The following is a 7,703-nucleotide window of genomic DNA, read 5'->3' as shown; positions in this document are numbered from 1 at the left end:
TGAGGCCGAGGGTGGATTAGTCTTGAGTTTCTTCTTGGCTGGAGGGACGGTCTTCTCACGAGATTGAGAGGCTCGATGTTCCTTCTCAGCAGAGGCTTGCTGGGCTCGAGTTCGAGTAGAAGGGCCTGTTGGAGTGGAGCTAGGCATTGATGCAACACGAGGTGGAACTGCCAATGGAGGAGGAGATTCCTTTGAAGATTCAGACGAGGAAGTCCAGGTGCGAATGGGTCTTACCGATTTGCGAGCAACTTGCTTGGGTGGACGTTTTGGCTTCTCGGTTTGAGATTCACGCTGGGGAAGCGATGAATCTCCAGGCTTTGCAACAGCAGGAGGATGAACTGAGGCAGCAGGGGGTGCATTGGAAGGAGTTGCAACGGTTTCTTCTAACTTTTTAGTGTGCCCTAGATTCTTGGTTCTCACCATTTTGGATCTGAAAGAGAAGATGAACAGTGACAATACACGAAACAAGAAAGAGGGTTCGGGTAGGTGGTGAGTTAAATGACAAAGATTGGTTTATATAACCTTGGAATCAAAACAAGAAAAGGAAACCAATTTTGAAAATTTAAATGGTAACCGCCAGCCCATGAACACATAAACGGAAACCGCCCACTCCTCAACTCCTTTCCTTTTTTTTTTTTTAAAAAAATAAAAGGAAACTAGAATTGCCAATAATTTTTCCAAAAATAAATCAATCTTTCAAGAATAAAGGCACATTACCATATAAAGATTAATATTTACTTGGAAAAATATCAAAATAAATCAAAGAAGAATGAATGTTGATACTTACCATTTAGGCACAAGATTTTCTTAACCCATGAAGCAAGTCACACGCCTCCCACTTTTTTTTTATTTTTATTTTGTTTTTTTTTTAAATTAAAACCGAAAATAAAATACAATGTGTACAATAAATATATGTGATTAGAATCAAGCAAAGAAATCAAATATCATTGACAATTGACACAATAAAATACATGTTATGCTTTTAAGAAAAATAACTAATTAGTATCTCAGGATTAACTCATACTTAATTGATGTTGAGGAAAAAAGGTATGTATGTTACTAAAAATTGTGAACCAGGATTATCAATTTAATTTTAATAGAGGAGACTTACAAAATTGAACACACTTGTCAGACATAAGTGTGCGCAGTGAAAATAGGATCATTGTCCTTGGCAAGATTTTTTATTTTCGCCTTTTTCAATTTGATCCCGCAACTGGATGCTATCACACCATACTGAAGGTAGCCCTTTTCTATGGTAGTGCATCCTCATCATAGTTGCTAATTACAATGTTCCAGCTTACTCAACAGATGGCTTTCACACCTCAGTATGGGTAGCTCTATTCCAGCAAGGGGCCTGACAAGACTGAAACAAAAATTGCTCAACTCTGTATAAGTACATTATTTAATCCTAGACACAAATAAAGAGTAACATGAACCTTTTAACACAACATCACAAAGTATGATAAGAATGAGATCCTAACTAATTATAATCCAAAAGTATAAACATGATTTGTCAAAATACAATGATAGGAGATTAAAATCTAGAGAAGAATCACATAACACTATTGTACAAAAATTATGGACATGATAAAAGTAAACAATGCAAACTCCCAAAGACTTTCTGAGGGAGTCAAAGCGACTTGCATCTAGGGCCTTTGTGAAAATATCAGCTAATTGTTTTTCAGTATCAACATATTCTAATTGCAATGATTTATTTTCAACAAGTTCCCTGATAAAGTGATGTCTTATATCAATGTGATTTGTTCTAGAATGTTGAACAGGATTTTTGGAAATATTTATGGCACTAGTATTATCACAAAAAATAGTCAAAACACCCAATTCAAATCCATAATCAATCAACATTTGTTTCAACCACAGTAGTTGAGTACAACAACTGCCAGCAGCTATGTACTCAGCTTCGGCAGTGGACAAGGAGATGGAATTCTGTTTCTTGCTATGCCAAGATACTAGATTATTCCCAAGAAAGAAACACCCTCCACTTGTGCTCTTTCGATCATCAGCATTGCCTGCCCAATCTGCATCACTAAAACAAGCAAGATTAGAATTAGTATCTTTTGAGTACCAAATTCCATAATCAGGGGTGCTATTAACATATCTAATAATCCTTTTTACAGCTGATACATGAGATTCCATAGGATTACTTTGATATCTAGCACACACTCCCACACTGTAACAAATATCAGGACGACTAGCAGTTAAATACAAAAGACTTCCAATCATGCTACGATAGAGTGTAGTGTCTACCTTTACTCCATTCTCATCTTTTGTTAATTTCAGTGTGGTGCTCATTGGAGTACTTACCTGCTTAGCCGATTCAAGGCCAAATTTCTTGACAAGGTTCTTAGCATACTTACTTTGAGATACAAATGTACCTCCTTCCATTTGTCTCACTTGAAGACCTAGAAAGAAATTAAGCTCACCAACCATGCTCATTTTAAATTCACTTTTCATTTGATCGATAAATACCTGCACTTCATGGTTAGATGTAGAACCAAAAACTATATCATCAACATAAATTTGAGCAATGATAAAATCAGATTTTATATGCTTGATGAAAAGAGTTTTATCCACACTACCTCTGTGATAGTCATGAGAAAGTAAAAATTGAGTCAACCTTTCATACCAAGCTCGAGGAGCTTGTTTCAGACCATACAAAGCTTTTTCAAGCTTGTATACATGGTCTGGAAATTGAGGATCTTCGAATCCTTTTGGTTGCTCAACATAAACTTCCTCATTCAAAATACCATTTAGGAAGGCAGATTTCACATCCATTTGAAACAATTTAATATTCAAAATGCAAGCAATACACAAAAGTAAACGAATTGATTCTAATCTTGCAACAGGAGCAAAAGTTTCATCAAAATCAATACCTTCTACCTGTGTGTATCCTTGTGCCACCAAACGTGCCTTGTTTCTCACAATTGTACTGAACTCATCACTTTTATTTTTAAATAGCCACTTTGTTCCAATTACATTTATACCTTTTGGTCTTCGGATAAAAATCCATACCTTGTTGCGAACAAATTGGTTGAGTTCCTCTTGCATTGCATTGAGCCATTCCTCAAAGGTCAAGGCTTCCTTCACATTTTTCGGTTCATATTGAGAAACAAAACAAAGAAAGATGATTAAATTAACATACCTTCTGCGAGTTACCATGCTTTCTTCAGGATTTCCAAGAATGAGATCTTTTGGATGATTCAATTTGACTCTGGTTGTAACGCCCTGACCCTCAGGAACGCCACGTGTGTGCTTTTATAAACTTATTATTACTAATCTATAAATTTTAAAAAAGTGTGGCTTAATTTAAATCTTTAATTAAATTCAACATAAAGACTTTCATTTTAAATAATGTCGCAATATAGGGATCCCCTGTTTATTAAAACAAATTCTTTTCAATAGGTTACATTTCCAACATAGAAAGGAAATCGATCCTGCTTCCCAGAAGCCAAGACCCCACGGTTGATATGTACATTGCTGGGAGACCTCTGACTCATGGCTGAACATAGCTTCTAACTTCTTCACCTGCACCATGAAGCACCCGTGAGTCATAATGACCCAGCAAGAAAAGTTACTAAATAAAATCATAGAAGGTGCTAACAAATTTCATTACAATATAATATATATACCGATAGGTCATACACTTTCAAGGTGCATAAATAACTTAACGTCTATAAGAGTACACTTATCACATGATCAGGTATATTCATAGTTATTCATAATCAACAATCTCTGTATTTCATACAACACTCCAAACATTCACTGCTTCATAAAACACTCAAATTCACACATTACCATAATCCCATAACCTCAGTGCTTCATAAAGCACTCTAATCTTACCTCTGTATAAACGCGAATTCTTACATTTCGTGAGTCACTAAGATTCTGCAAGAAAAGAAACTAATTTCTTAAGAAATATAAAAATCCATTTATTCACATTATAACAAAGATATATCCAGTTACAACTCATCACATAATAACATGCTTAAGTCATTTCACAACTTCGTAATCACACAATCCTGGTACTTTATAAAGTACCCTTACCACTCGTTAACCACGAGCTGCTTATGTCACTATCATTGCCCGATACAGCAAACGATAAGTAAGAAACCTATCTGCGGTTTCAGGAATAATTCTTCATAACGGTAATGACCGTTACCAATCCTCACCACTCGTTGTCAACGAGCTGCGTATGTCACTATCGTTGCCCGGTAAAGCAAACGATAAGCAAGAAACCTATCCGCGGTTTCAGGAATAATTCTTCATAACGGTAATGACCGTTACCAATCTTCACCACTCGTTGTCCACGAGCTGCGTATGTCACTATCGTTGCCCGGTAAAGCAAACAATAAGTAAGAAACCTATCCGCGATTTTAGGAGTAATTACTCATAACGGTAATGACTGTTTCTTTTACTCGATCATAATCGAGCCACAATGATAATAATCGTTTCATAATACTTCCCTCGATCATAATCTATTTTTGGTTGAAGTTGGTCCAAAAATTAATTAAAATAAATAATTAATTTACAACTCAATCTATTTTTCAAAATAAAAAATTCGAAAATATTGCATAAATAAAATGCAAATTTCGAAATTGATTAATAAAATAAAGAAAAATATATATTGAAAATTATTTAAATTTAAGTTGAAAAATTAAATTTCAACCTAAAAATAATTTTCTATTTAATTAAGTGTCATGAAAAATCTATAAATATTTAGGTATCATGATGAAAATCAACTTTAGATATTTAGATTTTTCAAGTTAATTAAATGTATTAAATTCAAGAAATAATAATTAAGTGTAGAGAAAGCTTAATTATTAATTTCTATTTAATACTAGGAAAAATATACTTAATAAAATTGTACCAAAATTAATTATTTAAATAATTAATTTCACAAAGTATAATTTTCCTATTTAAATATTAGAAATAATAAGTAGTCTAGAAATTACTATCTAGAAAATATCTTACTTGACTAAGTATCTTTTCAAAAATTTGAAAAAATATCTAATTTAAGTTAGATAGTAAAAATCTAAAACTTAAATAATTTCAAATTTAGATTTAATTAAATATCTAAATTAAGTTGTAACCACTTAATTTGAAGATATCTTTTTAAAGTTAATATTTGAAAAGATATTAACCAAAAAAAAATATCTAAGATATTCCATTTCAAGTTAATATTTGAAAAGATATTAACTTAAAAAATATCTTAAGAATCTTTAATAACTAATGCCTAAGATTCCTCAACTTGATTTAAAATTTAAATCAAATATTCAAATTTAAGTTAGTTAAGAAAAATCAGTTGATACAACTAATTTATAACTTAAATAGGAATATTTAATTAAATAAGCTCCAGAAAGAATCTTAGTTAGTTAAAATTCTATATTTAATTAAATACAAGAAAAATACAAATAGTTTGTCTAGAAATAATATCTAAACTAAAAGTGTTTTTCTTAAAATTAACTTTAAAATATTAAAATGAAAATAAATTTCATATATTTTAAAAGTTAATTATGTTGCTAATTCAATTTTATTAGGTCAAACTAATATAATTAACCTAGTACAGTTATTCAAATCAGGCAAATGGGCCTTCACAATTGGGGTAGTTCATGTGAGGGGGTGCTGGGTTCAGTATGTCGTACCCACTTCTATGGCTCCCAACTCTCACACAAGGCCCAAAAGAGAGGAATTTAACCTTAAAATAAATAACTGTTATTAATTGAATAGGTCCAATAACTAAATGGACCTAAATAAAATCTATCATGGTGTGACATTTTATTTAGCAACAACCTATATGCATCTATATAATAAAATAAACATATAGGCTCACACAGGCACACTTTGGATGGATCCTATCATGTTGCTAGGTCATACACAGATGAAAGAAGATTGTAAAATTTACCTGTTACAAATTATTAACTTGACCAAGGGAGCCATCAGATCATTAGATCTGGCAAAAAGTAACCATGGCTATTTGCAATCAAGTAATAATAGGTTTTTAAAACTTACACACAAGCTAAAAACACATACTCCTGCAACAAGGTTAGCTGGATAGTTGGAAGTAGGATTTATTTAATTTTAAATAAATAATTTCGAAAAAATAAATAATTAAATAAAATATTTTAATTAATTTCGAAAAAATAAAAATAAAAAAAATTTAATTAATTTTTGAAAAAAAATAAATTAAATTTCGAAATTATTTTAAAATAAATATTTAAAATTAAACCTACATTTTGAAAAATTAGGTTTCAACCAACCTAAATATCATTTCAAAATTTGCTAACTACTTTTAAAAATTAAATGTTATTTTAAAAAATAAAAATTAAATAAAAATTAGAAAAGATAAATGAAATATCTTTTCAGATTTTTAAATTTAATTTAAATAAATAAAATAACAAAATTTAAAAGTTAGCAAAATATCTTATATCTATTTAAAATTACATGATTATAAATATCTTATTTTAAATAAGGTCAAAATATCTAAAAAGATTTAATTAAAAAATCTTAAAAGATAAGATATTTTTAAAATATCTTAAAGGATAAGATATTTTTAAAATATCTTAAAAAATATTATAAATATCTTAAAAGATATTATAAATATCTTAAAAAATCTGACCTTAAATTTAAAAAAAAATATAATCAAATTTAAAAATAAGATAGATTTTTTTAAGCAAAAGATAAATACTAATTCTATTCAAATTCAAATTACACTAATATCTTGAATTAAATTAAAAAAAAAGTAAATTAATTCAAAATGATAATTAGAATTGAATTAGGAATAGTAATAGTATATATACAAAACCATACAAAAAATTGGAAGTTAATTCCATGAAAAAGTATGAAAAATTGAAGAAAAAAGAAAAAATTCGAAACTGTACGGACAGTTCTGCGATCGCAGGAAAATATCAAAGACAAATTTGATTTTGTCAAAACTTCAAAAAAATCATAACTAATTCAAATAAAATCCAAATTGAGTTCTGTAAAAGGCTAACTTGCTTAATTTTTTCCATACTATCCAATAAAAATAATTCCAGAAACGAAATCACAATTATTTTTCACGAAATTTCACAAACATCAATCAATCATCAAATAACACTCAATACAACATGATACCATCCAAAGAACATACAAACAATCGTTTTAAAGTCCAAATTACATGTAAGTAAATCAATTACCATAGCTCTGAGGCCAGTTGTTGGGAATTTTTTTACCAGGATCTTAGATCTACTCACAAGTATGTTGTTTAAACATCCTAAATATGAACTTTCTAAAACGATAAAATAAACACATATAAAGTTAAGAAAACCTTACATTGATGCAGCAGAATTAATGTCTCCTTCCACTCAGATCTCTAACCCTTGATTCCTTTCTGTAGCAGAGTATAATCAAGATCTGAGCCCGAATGTCCTTCTTCTTCAAGCTTTGATCCTTCACAGTCTTCCAATCTATGATTGAGTTACTGCTTGTTGTGTGTGGGCACTTACTCTTTCACTAGGGTCACGAAAAAGATGAAGGGAAAAGAGAGAGAGGTATTTCGGCCAAGGTAGAGAGTGAGGAAGGCTCAGTTTTCTGAAGAGAGAAATTTCTGTCAGAAAAGCTAATGAAAGCATGTTATGAGAGAGAGCCATCACTTTCTATTTATAGGCAACTACTAGGACTAGGTTTAGAATTATTTGGCATTAAAA

This window comes from Cannabis sativa, chromosome 8 (genome assembly GCF_029168945.1).
Source record: "Cannabis sativa cultivar Pink pepper isolate KNU-18-1 chromosome 8, ASM2916894v1, whole genome shotgun sequence".
NCBI classification, from domain to species: Eukaryota; Viridiplantae; Streptophyta; class Magnoliopsida; order Rosales; family Cannabaceae; genus Cannabis; species Cannabis sativa.
Note: the sequence above shows the minus strand (reverse complement) of the source record.